The 24,794-nt window shown below is 41.1% G+C and overlaps 1 protein-coding gene across 4 annotated transcripts in view; it reads right to left on the bottom strand.

Moving 5' to 3' along the window:
- IRAG1 (inositol 1,4,5-triphosphate receptor associated 1) overlaps positions 1–24,794 on the bottom strand; it is a gene marked incomplete at its 3' end in the record, with an annotated part of 67,832 nt that overhangs the window by 35,587 nt on the left and 7,451 nt on the right. For 2 of the 4 annotated variants that reach the window (XM_072422265.1, XM_072422261.1), the window contains 1 exon segment: positions 18,254–19,329. 4 annotated transcript variants of the gene reach the window in all.

Here is a 24,794-nt window from a genome sequence, read left to right on the forward strand (position 1 = left end):
AGTGATGGTGACCCCACAAATCTATCCATATAGAGGAATCAGGACTTCCTTCCTCTTGCTGGTGACCCCTGTAGTAAACCAATCTTCAAGTCTCAGCATTTATTGATTTTTGGACAGCCACATGGTAATGCATTGCAGAAGCACTAACACTTACTACAACAAGACTATTAAAGCTGCATCATAGAGTGTCAGGGAGTGCAATAATTACAGTTTGTAACTAAATGAAAGCCCATTTGCAGAATACACCTGTGCTCAGTAGCTCCCTAGGTCCAGGGAACATTGAGGATCAGCACTTTTTTAATTTATTATATCAGGTCACCTCCAATATCCGGTAGCAAATATATTTCTTTAAGCCAGGTAGAAAAAGTAAAGAAAGTAAAGAAGAAAGGAATGATGCAATTGTAGCTTCCTCTTCCTGCTCCTGCAGACAGCCATGTGTAGGCCTGGAGATACGGAGCCCATAGGAGTGTCAAGACTGGGACGGTGTACTAGCTGCTCTCACGTTCTATGTAAATACAATAAAATAAGAGACACTTGGTGGTATTTAGGGATTCTAGCAGGCGCTCAATTTTACAGTTTGTGATTCTTTTCTACATCTATCCTTGTAAAATAACTCTGTCAGTTCTGTTTATGCAAAGGTAAAATATCGGCAATGCAAATATAAGTTTAAATATAAATTTTAGTATATAAAAAGACATTCTGTAACCATAACACGGTGATAACTAAACTATTCCTTATCCAAATAACATTTTTCTACATAAAACATGAGAGCTTTCTATGAACTGGGGCTGATAAACCAATTTAGAGAGGACTAGACAGGGTTATTATGGTGAACTCATGGCTACATCCATCTGGGTCGCCTTTCCTGCCGCTGCCATTTGGACTGAAGTTTGTTGAAACGTAATTTTAGGAAAATAAATGTAAATAGGTAAGTTTAGACTAACATAGAAAAATGACTACAATTACTATGCTGAGGCACCGAGCAGTTGGAGAGCAGTAACAAGCAGCAAACGCTAGGATTTTTCAGGCGTTTACAAACTCGTGTTTTTAATTGAAACTGCTTATAAAATGTTGCCAATGCTTGCATAAGTGGTGATAAGCAGTTCCCGATGAGGTCTATGGAGGTGGCAAGGGCAGCAAGCAAACCCTGGATGGGTTTTTTTGTAAGCTGTTTAAAGCTGGTGGGTGATATTAGTGGACCATACATATGGGGCAAGACAGGAGAAGATAGACAATCATGGGTGAACCTGGGTGATCCAGAAAATCCAGAATATATCTGGTCCAGGAAACAGCTAATACCAAATGATTTTTAAGAAATCCATTCAAGGTTTGCTGGATCACCCAGATTCTCCTATGTTCTCCAGTCTAGGAGACATTTATTAAATCAGACTCATTGTGTACTGTAAACACTCATGTGTGCGGACCTTGAAGAAGAGTTGCCCGCCTGTAACAGGAAATTCCCGAAGAACAGTACACAAGGACAGTCCGTCTCGTTACTGCTTCTTATTCTTTATTAATGATGTACCGATCACATTACTATTTACGATTTAGGTAATATTGGGTAATTTTTTTTACCAATCACTATAGGCTGCCACTACTAGTGCCACCAACCATATCCAGAGCATTTTCGATATCCATCTAGCAAAGAGGGAATCTTTAAAACCAACATTTTTTGCCATCTCTATCACATTGGGTAGATTGTGTGAGCCATGATCCCATGATGCACCCTTGCAGGAGAATTTTTCTTTGAAGAAGTCCCATCTATAGACAAAAAAAATAAATGAATACCACTGCTAGTAGTGCTAACACATATCTACTAGATATAAAAATACAAATGGAAAAGAGACGAAATCCTTCCAAAATTTGTCACTGGAACAATTTCCATATTAGAAAACTTTTCCTCTACCCCCGTTCTGAGGAAGTCAAAAGTTTGGATTCAGATCCATTTTAAAATCCTTATCTGCCCACGCACCCACTTCTAGTAAATCGAAGTGTTCCCCGAAGGAATGTATTTATAGAATTCAAAGTTGGCTTGTTAGAGAAGTTTAAAAATCTAAAAAGTTGACTTTTCCTTCTGCCAAGAGAACACAGAATAGACACAGATTATATAATTGTGTTTGCTATTTTTATAAAAGCCACAGCACACAGTTGGATAAAAAGTCCTGGAATACAAACAATTATCCCTCAATTGGATTATGTGATGGAGACGATTCGATGGGCCGGTGGGTGAAAACAGCCCCAGCGAGAGCGGCACATCTCCAAAAAAGGTGATTCTGCCGGGACTTGTTCCCTTCTGCAACGTCACTCCAAATTCTGCCATGTGACATCTGCTTTTCATTTGCGGTTTATTTTAATTCATTATCTGGGTTGTCCTCGATATATATATATATTTCTTACCTAATGTCCTTGTGTTTGTACTTTCAGCTAAATTTAGATCCTGCACTTTTTAAACTCTCTACACTAAAACAATATTTAAACATTTCTGGCCTTTTTGTGAAAATACTGAGAGCTTGAAAGATTCTTCTTGTTAGACTTATTCTTGAATATTAGGGGGAACTTCAGATATGTTAGCAGGCTGGACAAAGAAAAGGGATTAAATACTTTCCTTAGGAACATGCTGCTTCTGGCTTCCACCCTTGCAAACCTTTCCATTAACCTTTCCACACATTATATTTTTTCTTGATTCTCCTTGATTCTTGGTTCTCCATCTACTAGACTTTCACCTCTACAATCCATCATGAAAGCTGCAGCCTAACTTACCTATCCTCCCATTGCTTCTCATCTGCTTTTTCTCTCTCGTGTCACCTCAGAATTAAGTTCAAGCTTCTGTGTGTTACCTTTATATCATTTCACAACCTCTGTCCCATCTACTGTTTGACCCTGTGCAGAAATATACCTCCAATGACTTACTAATTAATACCCACACTTCTTCCAACACATGACTCCAAGACTTCTCTAAAGCTGCCACCACTCTCTAAAATTACCTTCCATTGTTCCATAAGGAACTCCATAAGGGCTCCTACTTTTAACAAATTTAGGTTGACCTTGAAGCTCTCAAGACCCACCACTTCGAACTTGCTTGCCCACCTTCCTCTTTCTCCCAACCATCAGAAATCAGCCAGAATTTGATCTTCCTACCTAATGTACAATAAATTCCCCCACCTCTCAGATTCTAAGTTCGATTGGGCAGAATCCTTATCATCTCCTTTCTTATTGTTTGTATTTGTACACAGATTTGTCATCTGCAAACATGTATCGGGGAAGAGGGCCATTGGCAGTTTCCTGCTCCTGCAACTGGTATGGCGTTTCACACAATGCAGTCTGAACCTATAACTCCTTATAGGAACTTACATTACTAAAAAAAGGATTCCCACAATATATTTAAATGTAAAAAGCATGATACCATATAAGTTTCAATGTCATTTATTCTGACTGCGCCATTAATGAAACGTAACTGTTTTTTCAAACTGTATGGTCGTATTGTTTTTATTTCCATATCCTTTACCTACAGTTTTCCTCTCCCTGTGCTGTAAAATCATTTTCTTTGTTTAATCAGCATTTCATCTTTGCTGCCAGTGTTATATTAAGCATATCGTCTGTCATACTGTCATGTTTTCCAAAAATATACACAGATAGGATTATTATTGGTCAGGGGTTAATGTCTCCGGCAGTATAATAACAGACCCCCCTGCAGAGCTTGGTAGGGGTAGAAGGACCTTTAATAATGAGTTTGTACATCATTGCATTCCTAGCATTTGGGGATTAATAGGGTGAGATGCATCTAAGCTTCTAAGTTTAACTGTGAAAAATGGACAATACCCCCAACCTGCTGGACTCCATCTAAAATATAACCAGCTTTCAAGCAGCCTTGTCCTATCCAATCAGGAGAGTACAGGTGTGTATCGATACATAAAGGGTGCTACTCACAGGCAGGTTCAGTGTTAGGGGGAGTGGTTGAGAGCTCCTCAGGGGCAGTTCCCTTTTTCTCCTGTAACATGGCCCACCCCAACTAGATAAGCTGTCTTTCTCTCCAAATCATAAAGCCCATTTGGGCCCAGGCAAGCAAAAAAGTAACATTGTGTACAGGGCTACTGAGAAATATTTTAAAATGAAAGTTTTAGTGCCTGAAGTTTAGATTTAATTTTCTTTGTATAAACAACTGTTGCAACGTGGTAAGTTATCATGAACAATACAGACTGTACATTTTTTTTTTATGAATGAGATCCAAATCCTTTGATGTGTAGATAACAGAGCACATATGGTTTTTAACACAGCCCCAAACTTCTACATTTACAGCTGAAACTCATTAATAAAAAACATTAAATGCTTAAGGAAAGAAAATCGACTTGCAAGGCAGATGAATCATGAACTTTAGGAGTAGATACATGTTTCTTTGCAGAGCTCACACTTCATGAATAACTTCACAAAGTGTATAGATCTCTAAAGACATGACAAATCTGCGAGAAAACCCGGGAAAGAAAAATGAGCAAATCCTGATCTTGCTGGTTGTGCTATAAACAGCATCACATATTATAGGCAAAAGTGGGGACACCTGACCATGACACATATATGAAATGGTTGGACTTCCCAAACAATGGCCACTTATTTTGAGCTGCCTCTCGTTCCAACACAGTGGGGATGGCATTTTCACAGGAGAAAAAGGGAACTGCCCCCGAGGAGCTCTCAGACACTCCCCTAATCATTGAATTTTGCCTGGCTGTGAGCAGCACCCTTTATCCCCTGATTCACACCTGTACACTTTTGATTGGATAGAACAAGGGTGCTTGAAAGCTGGTTATGCTAGCAAATATTTTAGGTGGAGTCTGGGAAGGATTTTAATAGGATTTTAGGGGGTATCTATGAGATCTTGTGTCAGGTTTTGAGGTCAGGTACTGACATTAAATGAGAAGACCTTGCTCACAGTCAAAGTTTCATTTCATCCCAAAAATGTTCATTATGGTTGACGTCAGGGCTTTGTGGAGGCCAGTTGAGATCCTTCACACCAAACTGGTAATGTCAAAATTGTCACCAACCAAAGTTGGAAGAGCACAATTGTCTTAAATGACATACCAGTACCGTTCACTGGAAACACCTAAACCCATTTATTAGGAGAGGCGTGCACAAATTTTTGGCCTTATAGGTAGGTGGCATAGTAACATGTCTGCAAATTTCTGGCCATTCTGTGTAAATTGAAAAGCTGCAGACTCTGGGCCTGATTTTTGTTACGGCTCTCCAAGACTGGAGAAGACTATGATAGGAGAACCTGGGTTATCCAGCAAACCTGAAAAAATCTGGTCCAGGATCGAAAACATTTCCCAACTTTTGCTGGATAACCCAGGTTCTCCCATGACAGTCTATCTTTTCCAATGCCACTGCCCCACTCAATACCTTTTGAATGCTGTTAAATGCAAGTGTATTGTTCATGCCTTTATCTTTATCTTTCCTTTCCCTCCTTACCTATTGGCTTACGGAACAGAGGCATCCAAGCAAAATGTCAATTTTCAGCAGAATGCACATGTCAAAAGACAGATTTTAGGTACATATACTGCAGAATAGAGCTATACAACATACACATGTAGGAAAACTGCAAATCAATGGGTGATTGTTATATATATATATATATATATATATATATATATATATATATAGTTCTGGTGAACTTTTAAAGCTGAAAACATCTGGAATGTCTGAAGATATTGCTGGAGTCTGAAAGGCACCCTCTGTCCTCTTCAGAGCCTTGGACGATATGCCTGTGACATGATGAAGAGTGTGATGTGAAGTGTATTAAACATTATAGTGAGCACTGTATATGCTGTTCCCTGTAATCATAACAAGGGGGATTACACAGAGCTATATATCTCCATTATCCTTCAGCCTATGATAGTGCTGGAGGCAGCTGTCAGCCATCAGACCCGCAATAGATGGTGAAAAGGTTCACCATAACTCAGGACCCTACTCAAATCCCATTTAAGGAGGAACTATGGTTCAGCAAGTACACATTTTGGGCTCTATAAAACAGAAAATCTGACATTCCCTCAAACATTCCCTGGTTGGAATCAGCTATTGCCATTTATACACATAAACCTGGAATATTTCCACCAATTTCTGTGGACTACAAAACACCCCTCAATGTCATGTAGATGATGGAGGGATGAGGTGATCATAGGACCTGTCCTAAGTTGGCAATGTTTCTCCATCATAGAATCAGAGCAAAATATTAAAACAAAAATGAATGCAGTAACCACATATAAAGACCGGTAAGCTGCAATATATTACATTACCTTTACATTGATCAGATCATTTTTACTTGCAAAATGGTTGCCCCCTACTGTGTGGGTGGCTCTAGAGCTTTGCCACTTGAGGCCACCCAACTTTTGCTATCCCTCCCACAGCTTCTCCAGCTCTGGCCCCATGAAGGCAAGGCTGTGATCTGAGCAGATGATCCAATGTGTTAAACATTAGGCTTTTAGGTTACACAGTGAGCTCTTCACATTGACTTAATGTCACCATACCTGGAGGATCTTGTGGTGGCCCCTTGCAATCTGTCTGGGTCCCACACTGGTCTCCACTGTACTCGGCACAGTGTGTGCTCCTTGCTGCGCCATAACAGACATGGATAGGAACATGAGGGCCAACTTAAAGGGCCACAGGCTATATTAGCACTACCCTAGCTACCTAACTTTTTGGACATTTCCCAGCATGTGCCTTGCCAGCACCTTGCTTTACCTTTCCCACCTGGATACTGACTCTGCCTTGACCTTCCCACTGGATATTGAAGACACCTTGCCTGCCGTCTGCCCTGATCTTCCATCCTGATGCCATTTCAGGTCACCTGCCTTAACTATCTGCCTGGAAATCGATGCTGCCTTGTCTGTTGCCATCCCTGCCCTGACCTTCCACCTGGATACTGATGACCTCTTGGCGGTGGTTTGACTCTCTGTCTATACACAGACTCATACCTCTGCCGACTCTCCCTCTGGTGGATTGACTTTGGGGCCAAAACCTGGGTCACCTTGCAGCAAAAAGCCCAGTGGTCATTAGGGTTCTCCAACCTATCATTCCTTGTAGGGTGCTCCAGATGTCACTTATATTCTGCTCCCCAGGTGATTTTGTGCTACCAGCCAGTAACATGGAACCTAGCAAAGTTTACCTTGCCAGCTGGAAAAGAATACGTGATAGAACCAGGTAAGTAATATTTTTTAAGAAGCTGCCTCCTTTCCATGCCGCTTGGGGCAGAACCTTCACAGCGTCTTATGGCAACAATCTCCAAAACCATATGTTGAATGTTAGCAAACATATGTAGCCTAAATGTGGCCATTTCTCTACTTGTATTTTTTCTGTATATTTGTGATATTACCTGATAAGTGATAAGAGGAACCTAATGGACCCTTTGATCTTTTTGTGCCATCCTTCTTTTATGGATCTAGGTTATGCAAGTACAAATCCCAAAGGTGGGCCTGGATTTGTAGAATCAGGAAAACATCTGCACGGCCCCGACAAGGCTGCACACCTGGATCAAGGAAAGAGGAATTTAGGACTGGTGGACAGATACAAAATAAGTGTAACGGCATCGAGCAGTATGTGAATCCCAAGACTAACTGAGCAAACATCTGGAAGATAAAATGGTTCACAAGCATGTTTTTTATATTGCGTTTTAGCTGTTTGACTGGAACAAGGCCGCCTTCTTGCACAACTGGTACGTGACCATCCATCGATCCCACAGGCCGACCACAGGGCAGAGCATTCTACATGAAGACGTGGCTACAATGGGGATTAAAGCTCGCTCTCCCACGGGACGTGACACTTAGCGCCCAGAGGAAATGGACACGCATTACCAGTTGCACAAGAGAGCCGAGGCTGCAGACGTATATTTCCAGGAGCCACACGGAGTCACAGAGAGGATAAACACAATCTTACATGGAGACAAAACTAAACAACAGCTATACAATGGCCTAAACATCATTAAACACACAAGAGATCTCCCAGGAGGGAGAAGAATGGGGAAAGGGCTATTCACATGATCCCAGCTGCAAATTTCACACACAGCTGACATGAGAAGATTTGTAGCAAGGCACTATGGGTAGTCGGTGATAAACTTCTTGCCTGTATATAGCATGATTCTGGGGCTCTGTGTTATATGGGAATCACATGTAATTGCAAAATGCCAATAAATATCCTATTCCCACACTGCAGAGACCTAAGATCCTGCGTCATATTAGTAAATAATATATTTGGCAATCTGACCCATAGGGGACTGGTAAGCACCTGTGAAATGACTCCTCAAACTTTCCATTAGCAGCCGTGGCAATCTAATTATTTTAAGAAGAGTCATCAAATTCTAAGTACCAAAGGGTCGAACTTAGTAAGAGAGGAATGGAAAGGGCCATCGTCTATAAACTGCACCTACCATATTCTAAATGGTAATCAGTTACAGTATATAAAATAATTATAAAAACATAAAAATTAGTCTATATTAAAAGATCTTCAAAAGATTTCAGAGGCATAAGAGGTTGCATAAACTCATCTAGGCCTCATTCAATCAACAGGTATTTTTGTTTCATATATCCAAAAGAAATAATAAAAAAACTTTCAATTTTATATTTAATGGAACAAAAATGAGATTAAATTAAAGAATTTCATTGTCAGGGTTTACATACGCTTGATATGATGATGTTCTCCAGTGGTGGACATGGTCATCAGAGAGGTCCCATGTAAGAACAATCCTCCCCAAAGTTAGACCCTGAAAAAGTTTTTTTTCAGAACTCTCCTATGGACCATTAAGCAACTCTGGTTAAGCAGTGACCCTCCATTTTATTAATTTGTCCAAATTGACATTAATAATAAATGACAGAGGCATGTGAGACCGGGTTTTAGGCCACATGTGATAGTGAATATATGTAGTGTACAAAAAGTTATTAAAGAGTGCCAACATGCAACAGGAGATGTTTATACTGTGGGCATACTACAAGAGACAGTCAGGGGCTGCAGACATTGTACAGGAGATGGTCAGAGACTGCAGACATTGTATAGGAATTATACAGGAGACGGTCAGAGACTGCAGACATCGTACAGGAGATGGTCAGAGACTGCAGACATAGTACAGGAGATGGTCATAGATAGGGATGAGCGAGTGAGAATATTAAATTCGATCTCACGGCAAATTGGGCCTTTCTCGCTTACCGAAAATGTAAGCGAGAGCGGCCTTCTGATTCTCCGAGAGGTCGAGCTCTTGCCCAACAGGAGGATTTCCAGGGTTGCATCACGCAGCTCTGGAAATCCTCTGTGATCCCCGGGCACTAGAGGTTAATTAACCTGTAGTGCCCTGGGGTAGATGCCCAGCACAGAAGAACCTCCTGACATTGTAATATATGTATCATTTGGTAATTAACCTCTAGTGCCCCGGGGTTCACAAACAGAAGGATTCCCAGGGAATCCTGCGAATCTGCTGTAAATCTTCTGGTTAAATTCTCCTCGATCTTCTGATGGTTTTGCGAAATAGGTTCGCCGAAATTTCGCCGAACCATCGGAAGTTCGAATAAATTTTCGCGAGAATGCCAGAGGCATAGAGACTCATCCCTAGTCAGAGACTGCAGACATGGTACAGGAGACGGTCAGAGACTGCAGACATCGTACAGGAGACGGTCAGAGACTGCAGACATCGTACAGGAGACGGTCAGAGACTGCAGACATCGTACAGGAGACGGTCAGAGACTGCAGACATAGTACAGGAGATGGTTAGAGACTGCAGACATAGGAGAGGAGATGGTCAGAGACTGTAGACACAACAAGAGATGGTCAGAGACATAGTACAAGAAATGGTCAGAGACTAGGCCAGCATCAAAAGACAGACTTAAATCTGCAGGAATCTCGAGCCCCACACAAGCACCCAAAAGCCACATGTAGTCCCCTAACCACAGGCTGAATGTCAGGGATGTGGGAGATGTTTGCTTCCCAACACCTTCTATCAGAAGCGAAATCAGGGCATTGTAATGCTTTTCAATTGCCCTGGAAGGTAATGGTTACCAGATCAACCAAACAGCAGAAGGGGATCCAGCACCCTCCCCCATCTTGTATAAATGGATCCCTAGGTCCTAGAGGGTTCAAGCTGGGATATATTCCCAATCCATGTTATAATAGACAGCAGGGAGAATAAAACCCTTTAGGTTGAGATTAGATTTCACCAAAGTGAACACTCCTATTATAAGGGAAATATAAACTACGGATCACTATAATTTATTGGCTGAGAATGTGGAACGTCCATGGACACCCTAATCTTCATCTCTACACAACAGGGGAAATAAAGCAATAATTCTCTAATGTCTACTGACACCTTTACAATCCACAAATCCAAAATATCATCTGTTTGTGGTAGGAGATGTGGCCCTGGAAGGTTCATATTATGTGTTCCATGGAATTCCAAATAAACAAAATACTTTATACATTGGACATGATTATAGTTCTCCAAGGCTGGAGAGGATACACTTTCATCAGTGAAGCTGAGTGATCCAGCAAACCTGGAATGGGTTTCTTTGCTATTTGTTAGCAAATGTTTTCAATCCTGGACCAGATCAATTCTCGGTTTTCTGGATCACCCAGCTTCACTGATAGAAGTATATCCTCTCCAGCCTTAGCGAGCTTTAATAAATCAGGGTCATTGTACGCTCCCCAATGGCGTAAGGAGGATTTTCATTCCTCTATGAGAAATATTACCACCTAGTTGTTGTTGTTGGGGCAACAGAAAACAAAGCAGGATCCCGAAGTTTAAACAGCATCTAGTGAGGGATGTTCTAATTATGCTTGTTGTCAGGGGAATCGTAATATATTTATCTTTGGATGTCTAAGGAATGCACTCATAGCACTCCATTCATCGGAAGGCACAAAGCATGCAATGCCATGTAACTTACCACAACCAACCAAGTTAAATATTGAAGTTTTATCTTGATTATGCATTTGGAAAATTATTTTTTGAATAAATATTTTGATGTTTTAACTGATTGACCTCATGTGCACCTGCAGTCCCTACTTTGGAAGAGCCAAAGGGCTTTTTGGTTCCTCATTTGAACCAAACAAGTCAAAAGGGATATTGGAGTGACTATAGGAGAACAGGAAACAATGTACCCATTGTCGTAATCTGATTGATTGTAATTGGTCACCAATTGTCTTACCTATCAGTCATATACAGGGATCTGTGTAAAGCTAGGTACATACTTGCAATAATTATCATTAGAAAACGAAAGACTAACGATTATGCACGATTATTTTGAACGATCGTATTGTGCACGATTCTGTACATGCTGTAACGATAGGATCGTTCAAATATAATCCACCAATAATGTACACAGGCTAGATACAATTGTTTGAACAATGCAGGAAGTGTCGTGTAAAGGAGAAAGCGTGCTGCGGGAACGATCCACGGTCACTGAACGACCATAAACACAATATATAGTGAGTGATCGTCGCCCAATCAGATCCGCCAGAATGGTCGTTAGTTTCCAGCGACAATCCTTGCTCGTCGGTGTTGTTGGTCAGTTGTTGTGCATTTTTTTGTTAACAATTATCGGACGATCGGTCGTTATTCGTTCATTTACAACGATAATTATTGCAAGTGTGTATGCAGCTTAACTCTCGTTAAGGGGGAAAGGAATCCAATTGGTAATGATTGTTAATCTTACATGGCAATTATTTCCTTTAGTGGCACTTTAGGATTTCACATTAGACACAGATTCTTCAAGAGCTTGTAAAGACAGAGCAGAAGAAGTAAGATCTATATTTATCTCAATCTATATGGTTTCACAGTTTGATTTTATACTTTTAATATATCAGACTGGTGAAATAATATAATAATATAATAAAATATTGCAATCCATTAAACCAATTTGTTGGGTGTGATCATACTCTGCATTGATTATGTACTTGTTTTCGTATTTATATTGTTCATATTGTACTATGTATTGACTATGTTTGTATTTAGGCTTCCCCTTGTTGTCTATATCATGCTCTGTACAGCACCATGGAATATGATGGTGCTATATGAATAAAAAAGTAATACTAATATTTTTAGCCAAGTAGTGTAATCAGGGTCCGACTGGGGACCCGGGTTCCACCTAAGGAAATGAGAAGAATGCCACACCAGAATGCTTAGTATTCCTGGCAAAACAGCAGGGGCCAGAGGCTAACTAGAGGGTCATTTGGCTGCCCTGTGACCCCCTATATTTCACAGACTTGGGGCGTATCACTGGGGTCCACCAGAGGTTTTCTACAGTGCTCCAGTGGGCTAATCCCAACCATAATTGTAAGTGTTTGGACTGGGTATTAGTTTCTTGCATGCTAAGCTCAGAATGGGAGAGGAGGCAACAACACAAACCAGTTGTACTAAAAGGAACATAATGATAGAAAAAGAAAGGAGACTTAAAGATAGATGAACTCATCACTCAGCTGCTTCTCATTTCACCTTCTGATCACAAGCTTAGGGCCGAGCAAGACTTGCAAATGTTACCTAACTGCAGGACAGACAGCCATGTCTTGTTGCATGTATACACCGAAATACAAATCCTTGCACATGTCTGTATTTAGCTTTTTGCCTGCAGTTCAGCTTTAACCCCGAGGCTCTCCCTGGCCTGCTGAATAACATCTCCTCTCTTTCCCTTTTAAAGTTTAAATTAGCAGAGTCTGAGCTGCACAAGACGAAGCTCTCCATCTAAACACGAGTGTCCCGGAGATGACTCATGATGCAAACATTCGCAGCAGAATGAGGATAGTGAATCTGACATCTAGGAATCGGGATGATCACTATATACACAGCAGCCTGAAGCTTCTCATGGAGCAAGAGAAATGCGTTGGTATTATCTGCGTCCGCAATGCAAGTCTAATATGAAAGAAATAATAATAACGTACAGGGGAAACAATTCAATTTCAATATTTTTTTATCTAAAACCAAAACTTTTGTTTGCATAGAGCAGGTAAGGGTGAGGACTTCTGCAAGGTTGGTACTTATGGCCGGGTGAGCCACCCTTTCTATTAGTCCTAGTGACCCTAGAGACTGTCACCAGTACAGAAAATGATGGAAAGGGGGATAAGCAACACTAAAAAAAGGAAATGTTCCCATCAGTCTATGTGATGTCTTCAACTATTTTAGTGACAACAGCATGTTCAGGGGTGAATAAAGTGATAATATTTAGATTTGCAAGGAATCTAAAAAAAAAAATTCTTACACGAGATTGGATAGATGAAGCCAACAGAACTTCAATTAATCCACTGAGCTAAGTAAAATATTCCATGCAAGAAGGTAACTGGCCATTGGTCACTGAGAGAAAATATCCCCTGTCATTGGCCAGAGAGAAAAAAATGCCTGGGGTCATTGGTTGGTAATAAAAAAGATCTAGGCATCATTGGCCAGTGGGATAACATTGAATTCCCCCTTCTTGGTGTCCATTGGGAGAAAAATACCCATGTCATTGGCTGGTGAGGGAAAAATGCCCCACAGCATGCTTGGTGCCACTTGTCAATGACAAAAAAAATTCCCATTCTCATTGATCAGTGGGGGAAAAATGCCCGGTGTCATTGGTCAATGGGATAAAAATAATGCCTCATCTTTAGAGGTAAGAGAAATGGCTTTAGTGGAGGGATAAAATTGGCTTACCATTAGTTATAGGGAAAACAATTACATACCTTCACTTTTACACCAGACATCAGACATCAGGTCAACCTTATATATCATCCTCTTTGTTTGTTTTTTAATACATTTCATTTGCATGTTGATGGAGGGGGGCAGGAAGGCAAATAATACAGCAAAATGTAGTGCTACTCAAATATGCCTCTGTTCAGTTTGAGCGATGGTGGGTTAAAGCTGAAGCAAAATTTAGATTGCCAACCTTTGGGTGACTTGGGTAGCCTCTGCCAGCTCTCTACATTTCCCATCTACATCAATGCTCTTCATGTGCCCAAGAAAACAGCTGTGAGCATTTATTTGGCTTGTGGTCATTGGGGCATTGGTATTGGGCTTACGGCCCATTGTTACCCGTAAGGAACATCAGTGAGTGATTTTACACAACAGACTGTGGCTTCCCACTATGTTCTAGGGGGCCTTTCATTCCTGTGGTCTGAAACCTTGCAGTTGGCAGCTCCTGAGCACATAGAAAATGACTACTGTGGGCCCGAGAGTGGCAAACCCCACCATGGGCAAACAGATTTGCACAAGGCTTGGGCGGTGGTGCAGATCTTTCAACAACAACCGTTCAGCCAAAAACAACATCTCTTTTGGAAACCATACCATGATCTGCGTGGTAAAAAAAATTAATGGTTCCCCACTGGTCCCATTCACTTTGGTCGGAAAGGTTGTGACCACAGTTGAGCCCATGGCAGTTAGCAGAGTTTATACAGGACAAATGTTCCGTTCTCTTAGAACCGAGTGTTGGAGGTTCGGAACGATTTACCAATTGCCACGAACCCAAACAGCGACGCCACTCAGCTTTAAACATCCCTACAAATCTGTAGAATGGATGTCATGATTTGTCGGCTTCCCATCACTTGGCTGCCACTTTGCTTGGAGCTGGAAGATCCAACAACAGATAACGGCAACAAACAGCCCATTCATCATCACATGAAATCTCACACTTTTCTATAGTCGGCTCAGCGTGGGAGACAGCTGGAAATGTAACTTTTTTTTTTTAACAATTTATCTTTCCAGAATGTGATGTCTGGATGGGTTCCAGAAGAGGAAATACTGAAAATTCAAGTGTAAATTTCCTCCAAAGTCCTATAATTCAGCGGTTGTTATGATTATCAGTCAGCTTTGTATATAGATCATGGGAACGCTAAATGATACCCAACCGGCCAAACAATAGCAGAACGGGAAGCTGCATATCCACGTTACATCAAGAGAGACTTCTTTTTCTTTGGTGTGTTCTTTTGGTTATAGGATGTATCAGAATTTGGTTTATTTCCTTCTTTTCTGGAGGACGAATATTTTCATATACAATGAAAGAGGTTTATGTTAGGTTATCAGTATTGGAGGTCTGTTTTATTATTAATATTTATTATTATCATTTTTGTGTTTATATAGCGCCAACATATTATATAGTGTTGTACAGAGCCATAGCTATGTTGGCCAAGCTCAGACAATTGAGTTTTACAAATGGTTCTACCTTTCAATACTGCTTGCAAAGTGGTTAACATTGAACCAAATGTGCCCATTCATTATCCTTTATTTGACAGGTAGCAGGAGGCGGCAGTGTGGTTTGTTGGACGCCGTGTAGTGTTCAGTGGCAGTTTGCCACCCACCCATAGGCTTGAATTGGTATTGCTTGAATAAGCCTAAAAGCACTCATGCAAGAATTTTCATGCATTTGCATGTGGTTTTGGATTCAATGCTTGTAATAGCTCTGCTGGGCTTTTGCAGCCATTTAAAAGCACCTACAAAAGCATAGCAGTAACAGTCTGTTAGTGTTTGACAGCAGTCACACAGGGGTTGTAAATGCTGATCTGAACATGCCCCACTTATACCTGAAGGGGGCTCACAACTTAATGCCCCTAGGGCCAATTTTTTGGGGTGGACACTAACTCATTAAGCTGGATGCCCACTCTCCGTTGGCAGAGAGCATTCTCCATAGCTTCCTTCTGCACCAAATCTCCTAATGGTTCTGTACGTGTTCTGGCCATTGGTTTTGCAGCTGCTTCAGTGGTATCATTCTCATTGCATGGGCCTGGGAAGGCGAGCGAGCTCGGCTGAGCTGAAAGTGAAGGTTGGCACAGCAAGGTGGGCATACCAGGGGCAGGGGGCCACAAATTATATGATGTCAGTCTATTGCACGTTGGCTGGGGCTGTCTCTGGAACAACTTGGGAAAGAGTAAAGGGACATAAAGTTCCTTCCTTTACTTTTTATTTATAGGGAAAGCTATGTGATACAATCCCTGGGCTCAGCTATATATTATTATCAGTGTGATATCCATTTTCAAAGATCATTGTACAAAGCTTTAAAAACAGTATGTATACTATTTCCTACATTTTAGGTTGCATAGGGCACATGTGGGACACTTTTATTCTGATGGTTTAATTTGAGAGGGAGGTCTCACTTGGGGTCTCAAAAATGGCCAAAAAACAGCCCTCGGTGCAGGGATCTATGCTTCAACTCTTGCAGAAGGGGATCATGTGACCAAATTCCTAGGCATATCTGTTGGCTGCCATGGAGCTGATTTCGACAGTAAAGGTATTTTATTAACATTTATGAGCTTTAGGGACAGGACTAGGTATAAAGTAAATCATTACAAAACTTACCCCCATTTTGAGAATACCCACTCTACCTCTGTCCTGGAAATATCTGTCAATTTTGTATTACCCTTTGCTGTCTGTCCCATTGGCAGCAACCAAAAAAAATAGTAGATATCCCTAGTTATTGTAATGCACTGCAATGCATATTACAGGTATGCTGCTTTGATAATATTTGTTAATGGCATTTCAAGTTCACCTCCCCAGCACATCTATGCAATGCCTGGCTGTATACTGCACTAACAATAGCACAGCATGGACCGTGTTTCGTGCATTGTAATGCAGCCCATTGCAATGAATGGGTTACCCAAACATAATGCCTATCCCTGTGCAAGGCAATGTGAATGCTGATTTCATATTGCACAGCCTAGTGGTAACAAGCCCCTAGGGATTTTATTATTGACTTCCTTTGCTTTATTTTCTCCTAAAATATAAAAACAGAAATGAGAAAAAATGCAGCAGGAGAAAAAAGGGAAGAAGGGGCACCCATAGGACAGATGGGTCCCAGAGCCTCGTCCAGAACGTTCCTCAGGATTTCACTTCTGCAAGTTATGCAAACTTAAACGTTTGTGTAAATGATAAGGGTTGTATGTTATTAGGTATTGTTGGAATCTGGTGGGCTGATTTACCTGCTGGGGATATTGTGATTGAACCTACCAGCCAGTGCTCCGGGCTCTGTTCAAACAAACCTCAAAACTTCAGGGTTCACACCCCATGCAGAGGAGATCCCATTCCATAAGTTGCATCACATGGTTCAGATTGGGCCCTATCATAAAGGCCATAAACTTGAGCTCAGAAATTTCAGCAAAAAGTTAGCATTTGGGTGGCATCCCCCTTTATAAAGGTTCTGCACTATGCAGGGGATGTGACTGATTTGATTGTGATCCCCTCAGGCAAGAACTGCCAGGGAACAATCATTTCACAATGCAGGAAAAGACTCAAAGCAGGTAAGGTTCTCTCCTCAGGGGCGGGCTCATAGTAACTAGCCAATTGGAAATTAGTTACTTTTTTCATGATCGCTAACAAAAGAATAGCTGCAACTGGCTTGGTTTTTCTGCACAATGATTCCTTATTTCAAATTTGTTACAAGGGAAGCCCAATATGGGCCCCTCTCCATGTGTAGGCCAACCACAACATCTGACCTTCCCTCAACCACAAAACACTGAGGTTTATATACCAAGGTCATGCAAACCACACTGATGAAGCTTGTTGGGTAGTTACCATAAAAACCGACAAACATTAAATATTTGTTATCACGACTGATCTAATGTGATGAAAAACGACATCTGGTACTGTGTATCACTGTGCTCTGCCAATTACAGATTTCATCTACTGATCGATATCTGTGCAAAACTGCTCTCTGCACATCGAGACTTGTGCAAAGGTTACAAAACACTGAAGAGAACCTGTCAGAACAACAAGTTGCCATTGATCATTTGTTTTTTAAGTTTCAGGTTCTTGGGCTGCCTTCCTGATCCTTCATTGAATTGCTTAGTAAGTCCCTTATAGGTGTATAAAAACAGGGTCAAGGTCAAGATCATGCATGGAAGGATCGGCATGGCACTTGGAGCTTTACATAAGTTAGCCTACAGTGCTGACCCAGGTTGGATCTGTAGACCCAATCACAGGTTGGGTGACAATCTCATGTCTATGGGGTTTTGCTAGCTAGCCAAACCTTCTATAGGGTTCCTTTAAGTTAGAAAGAACTGTCATGCTAGAAGTGTTTGGCTGCTCCATAGATATTAGGCTGAATGTTCAGCTGAGCCAAGCATACCTAGCACCCCATACCTAGCACTCCATTTCAAACTGACTTCCAATCCAATTATACAATCTCCTTCCAAAGGACCAGGGCCTACCCTAACCATCCATTTAATTAATATCTGATAAAGTTGGCTCTCCCACCATCAAATGATCAGATGGTACTGCTGCAATATTCTTTCATTACAAGACACAGCGGCAATAAAAATATACATTAAACGGTCTTCTTACTTGTTTTATGTGCCATGGCCCATTGAGATCCTCCAGGCTCCTGATTGCCGCAGGTACCCAATCCGTCCTTCTATCCCCGAAGCATCAACCCAGAAGGATACAGCAAAGTCTCCCATCCGCCGCCTCCCTGCATCTTTCATCAGGGATTACATGAGATTCTCTGGTCCCGGCTGGTGCTTGAAATTGCAGTTTATTCTTAGAGATGCCGATTACCAACCAAAAAAGCCACTTCTCCCCCCAAGTCCGGCCTCTCAATCACAACTGGGATCTTTTACCATTTAAGGTCAAAGCTTCATTTGGCTGAACAGACCAAGCTGAAGACTTTTCCAAACTTTTCCGTCTTCCATCGAGTTTGTAGAATGCAGAATAAATAAACTTCTTCAAAGGGAAAAGCGAAAACTTAGTCGTTTTTTTTCACATGTTAGGAAAGCGCAGCGTCTACTTTTCTTCACCGCGGCCAGGGAGGCGAAAGGAAGACACCTAGCTGGGGCAATCTGGTTTCTATCATCCGTGCTTGTGTCTCTTTCCAAAAATCAAAGCTCATTGAAAGTTAGGAGACTTCTCAGAGGAAATGCGGGAGTTATATATAGAGGGATGCCGCAATTCCCATAACTCCTTCCCTGCTAAAAATATATGCAATAAAACAATTCTTTTTTCTTTAACCCCTTCTTGGTTCCTCGGGATTTATCCACAAGGATTTGCAGTTTCAGTTTTTTTTGGTTTTTGGAAGCACTATAAATTTATCTGCGGTCTGCCGTGATCTGCAAAAAGAAAAAGGCCACCCGGCTCTGCATTCAAGTAAATGTAACGTTGTGCATTAAAACCACAAGATTTACAATGAGATTTCAAGATTCTGAAATCTGCAGCTTTTAATAAAATGATAATTCTGATCTTAGATTGTAAGCTCTTCTGGGCAGGGTCCTCCTGTGTCACTGTCTGTATCTTCTGTCATTTGCAACCACTATTTAATGTACAGCGCTGCGTAATATGTTGGTGCTATATAAATACTGTAAACTCTTAGCCATCAGGGACTTCTGCAGCAAACTGCATGATCCTTGCCTGCAAGCTTGCCCTCAGTTACCAATTCACAGTGAGCACCCTTAGCTTAGTGAGCTGTTAACTGAGGGAAGGCTTGCAGGCAAGGACCATGCTGGAGGGGCCCTTTGCTGGCTGAGGACTGTCCGAGGGGCCCTCAAGCAGCTGAATCCACTGCATTGCATTATATCCACCCCTGCTGTAAGCAATCTTTTGTGATCTTTCCCAGTGACAGAAGAATGAATGAGTTCTGTACACCCAGCTCTATGGAGAAGGGAGGGGGAGGATGAGCTAGCAGCACCCCACTGTGCTCTTCTCCATAGCAGTGAGTTTTTCTTGATCTCTTGATGTCAAGAGACTGCTGTATACATGGCAGATTTTTACCCAAAACAAGCACAACCATTTGTCTCAGGCAACAATGTGCAGCGCAGGACATGATATCGGATTACCCAGTAGCAATAATGGGCAGTAGTGGTGCCCAATAAAGCAAAGCTTTTACTCAACACCCATTGGAAAGGTGAATATCAGTCTTCTACTTTCACACTTTGAAGGTAAATTGGATTTCTTTTATGTAGCAACAAAGTTGTTTGGTGGATATGAACCCTCCTTTTGGTGGTTTTACCCTCCTTGGATTTCCTTCAACATCCCCAGCACCGGGCGGGTTAATGGATGGTGTGAGATAAGTTTAGCAAAGCTTGTTAGTGGTTTATCATATACACTGCTGTGTTGGCACAGAACCTGGGTGGTCTGTATACACTGTATATTAAAACACCAGAGATTTCAACCAAGATAACCTAAGCCCCCTCTTGTACTTCTTTACAGATAGCTATCAGTATAAAAAGCCCCGAGCCCAATCAGATCAACATGAAGCTTTAATGACCGGAGTTATATATAGCCTGGGGGGTATCCGTATATATGCTGAGCTAAGGAGGCCACTAGAAAGTATGACCTGCTCCTCCAAACTCTGCAAAGAGGGAATATAAAAATAGAGCTACGTGTTTCCAGAGATGTCTGAAAAATCAGTTCTTGTAAATATGAGTAACACTTCCATGCTGCCATGTGTAGAAATATTAAAAAAAATACCGAGGGACATGGCCAACGGAGGCTAAAATAGTGGTCCAGCCAATAGCATGTAAGGAGAAAGGGTGCCACGTTCCTGATTTCTATTTTCTCTTAGATTGTAAGCTCTTTGGGGCAGGGTCGTCTCTTCCGCCTATGTCACTGTTTTTGTAATCACTATAAATTTATCTGCAGTCTGCCGTGACCTGCAAAAAGAAAAAGGCCACCCGGCTCTGCATTCAAGTAGATGTAACGTTGTGCATTAAAATCACAAGGTTTACAATGAGATTTTAGGATTCCTAAATTTGCAGCTTTTAATAAAATGATATTTCTGATCTTAGATTGTAAGCTCTGCTGGGCAGGGTCCTCCCCTCCTCCTGTGTCTGTATCTGTCTGTCATTTGCAACCCCTATTTAATGTACAGCGCTGTGTAATATGTTGGTGCTATAAAAATACTGTTTATTATTATTAATAATAATATTAATAATAATAATAATAATATTAATATTCTTGTACCCCAACCCCTATTAGAGATGTCTGTTATCTCTCTAACCCATCACCACCACAGGCCTTTTAAAGCTCCAAATTTTGCATTGCAATGGGACCAACCCCATATAATGGTTAATGCTCTTTTTTTGACTAGGGGAATCTAAACACGATTCTTCTTATCCTATTTTTCATTGCATGACACCTGGTGCATCCCTTTTCTATCGAACCACTATGGGCTATGAGTGTGCAACTGGCCATATACACACTAAGTAAAACTAATAGGAAATTTACCTTGCCTTGATCTGCCAACTTAATTTCTACTGCACCCCCTACAAAGGTCCAATGTTAGCATTGACAATCCCAGCTCTCATATTCCCGTATGTTGCTCCTTTACTCTGCAAATGACAGCCCCCATGTTTACAAATACATATTGGGGTATTAGGTATTGCATGAGGGCAATGGGTCAGTGCAAGTGTCCCCATACTGGGAAGTACTGGAATTTTTAACTGGATAGGGTAGGGGCATCAGGCTGCAATCAACATTGTATGCAAGGGCATTGGATGGGTCCCTCTATACAATAGGGATATTAATTTCCTTTTGGTATTATGGTTCCCATTGGCTATGCATACTTGGATAATATAATCTTCCACCTAAATTCTTTCTGGTTGTCCTACTGCCATCTGACATCCATGTACACCTCAAGTATGATCAAAAATCACAATTGTGCTCTGTTCCTAAAAATTCCACCAAAGAGGTGTGCCATCCTAAAACACTGTTCCCTCCATAATATTGGTAGCATATTAGGAGAACCCCATTATGTTTTTCTGCAATCTATGTCCCTACTTGTGACATTAAAGCTCTCTATTTCTCCCGGTGACCAGGACAAGGAATGGAAAATCCAAACTTATGGAATGGTCATGGGAACAAGAATAGAGGAGAAAATGTCCAATTGGACACATTTGGAGAGATTCATCCCACTTCCTGTTTTATTTTTGGGACAGAGAAGGGAAATCTCCCCAATTATACCTAATACTTTGCTTACCTATCACAACCAATGGATAAATTACTATTATTTTTGTTCTGGGCCCCTCAGTCAGGAGTCAGTTTCCAGTGTTACATTGGAAATAAAGCCTAATATACAAAAAGTTGGACAAATTCCTGTGTGTGAGCGACGGACAATAAATGACCTTTTTTTATTTATATTGGAACAACTTAGGATCTATGCTCTAGAAGGAGCCGTGATTCATGTGACAACTTAGAATTGTGCTGAAATCTGAGTCCCCTGGAAATGAGTTTGTTGTTACAATGTATCTCCATGTTCAAAGAGATAACGACCTTGTATCAGTCTGTGTAATTAATCCTTCACATGGTCATATCTTAGCGAAGGAAAATTCAATTAGTTCTAGAAAGCCCCAGGGTAGCCTGACATTCTTGAAGTCATTTCAAAAAGAAAAAAAACTTAAATCCTATTTTTGGGGGAATTAACCTCCCTCTGACCATCCTGTATGTTACATTCTTTGTATAGGAACACCTAGACTTTACCATCCAGGTGCCTTGGCAGAACTATTTCTTGGTGTGTGGATGGGGGTCGCCAATCCGGCACCCCAATGGTCCCCATGTGCTAACCACACCACTTTCATACTCTCTTCTGGATCCCGAAAGGGCCCCGCTCCTATGGACAGCCAATATGAAGTGTCAATATCAAGAAAACAGTGACATTGACAACCAAAGAGGGACCCCATCTTTAGAAGACAGAAGAGCGGAGAAGAACTGGAGCAATATGTGACTGCAGTTAGAAGAATAAATGAGCCATTGGTCCTGATTTATTAGTTTTCCAAGGCTGGAGAGGATACACTTTCATCAGTGAAGCTGGGTGATCCAGCAAACCTGGAATGCATCTGGTCCATTATTCAAAACATTTGCTAGCAAATAGAAAATGACTTTGAATAAATACATTCCAGGTTTGCTGGATCACCCAGGTTCTCTGATGAAAGTGTATTCAGTCCAGCCTTGGGGCACATTAATAAATAGGGCCCATTAGGTAATTTTTAGTTAGAGGGTATTGGGGTATGGTAGTATTTCACTAGAGATCAGGTTTAAAAGGTATCTAAACCAAGGAACAAAACTGGAAGATGGTAGAATAATGGTTCTTAATTACGTTGGCTGCATTAGTTGTCATTTTTCTGGCTAAGTACTAAACAGTAAGTTCAGAAAATACTTGTTGACCCTGCTAGAAATTCAATGTCCTTTTACAATCCCATGAACCTAAAAGAAATAAAAGTAAAACTGATTATTATTATTATTTTTAATAAACAGGATTTATATAGCGCCAACATATTACGCAGCGCTGTACAATAAATAGGGAAATAAATTAATCCACCAATTTTTCCATCAACCCACCATATAATAGAGTTAAACAATGGTAGCCATCTTTGAAGTCCAGCCTAGGTGACTGCTATGGTTGCCCCTATAGGTACAGTGGAGAATAAGCATAGACAGGGAAAGCACATAAAGTTTGTTTTTTATGGAAAGATCAACAGATGATAAAAGTCTGCAGAAAGAAAATGAATGCATAAAGAATAAGTTAGCCTCCCCTTGGTCCTCTTGGGCACAAACATGAAAGTTTCACCATTGGGTCTAAATCACTTCTATATAAACTTCTATATAAAAGGAAGCAGTACATTGTGTTGTGGAGTCTTGGAGGGGTACGTTGGGGTTCCAATCATAATAAATGACACCTTATTACACCACAGTATGCTTATTGCATTACTACAATGCACTTGTCTATGGAGAGCAAAGCAACAGAATCGTTTATTGCCTTCCTCCTTCCCATCAAAACTTATTGAGCATTTGGAAAACTGATCAACTGCTGCCATCAAGGAAAGATCACTTTGAGCAAGTGCCAGGTCATCCTGGTTGGAGCTTACACAAAGCAGAGGACGTTCTCCCCACTATCATGTAACATATGGCCACTCCACAACCAATAGACTGTTATCTAGGAAGAGTGGCACAGATGGCCCTCCATACTCAAAAGTACCGTGATTAGTGTACTTGCTGGGGACGCAAATTCAAGGTAAACAGTTGCCAGTGGTAGACATGTTTAAAGTCTAGCCTAGGTGGAGGGGCAATAAAGAAAATCAGTTGCAATTCACTGCATTGGTCAAGCATAGATTTGCTTTTAACAGGAAGAATCTAAGCCCCAAAAATGTCAGGCTAATGACTAGTATCGCCTGTGGTTCCCTGCGGCCAATCTTTTCACCATCACTGACCATATTCTGCAGTCGAACATCTTGGTATAGGCAGGGCTTTGCTTCCTTATGTCAGAACCTCCAGCAAGGAGAACAGCCGCCACCTCATTAATGGTATCATCAAATCTCAGTCAGCAATGCCTTAGACAAGTCTTTCTCAACCAGAGTTCTGTGAAACCCTGGGGTTTCTCCAGAGACTGTTGGGTATTCTGTGAACAATGAGGAGTTTGTACCTCTCCGGTCAGTTTAAGTAACACCAATGATTTTGCTACCTGTTTCGTTCGTCGTTCGATTGGTACGATAAAAATTGGAAGTGTGTACGCACCTTAAGGGTGACATTTTCCCGATGGCCAGATATTCTTCCTATTGACCACCACTAACATACTGTGATCTGTGGATAGAGTAAAATAGCCAGGGTACTCTAGTACCTGAAAATTATTTCAAGGGTTCCTCCATGTTTAAAAATACTCAGATGTTATACAGCTGTGTGGTTGTAGGCACAATGGTCCATAGGCACTGCTATTTTTAGGGTGCTTTTAGAAGGAAGAATACATTTTTCAGGGTGATATTCTATGACATTCCTTATAACTTAGCAAATTTTCACTTTTTGAGTCCAGTTCACTTTAAACTTTCAAAAAAAGTTTGATGTTAAACAGACCATTTCCACTGTGCAGGAATTTTTAAATCCCGCTGTTGAAACAGAAGATTCC

The sequence above is a fragment of the Pyxicephalus adspersus genome, chromosome 9 (genome assembly GCF_032062135.1).
Source record: "Pyxicephalus adspersus chromosome 9, UCB_Pads_2.0, whole genome shotgun sequence".
In the NCBI taxonomy this organism is placed as follows: domain Eukaryota; kingdom Metazoa; phylum Chordata; class Amphibia; order Anura; family Pyxicephalidae; genus Pyxicephalus; species Pyxicephalus adspersus.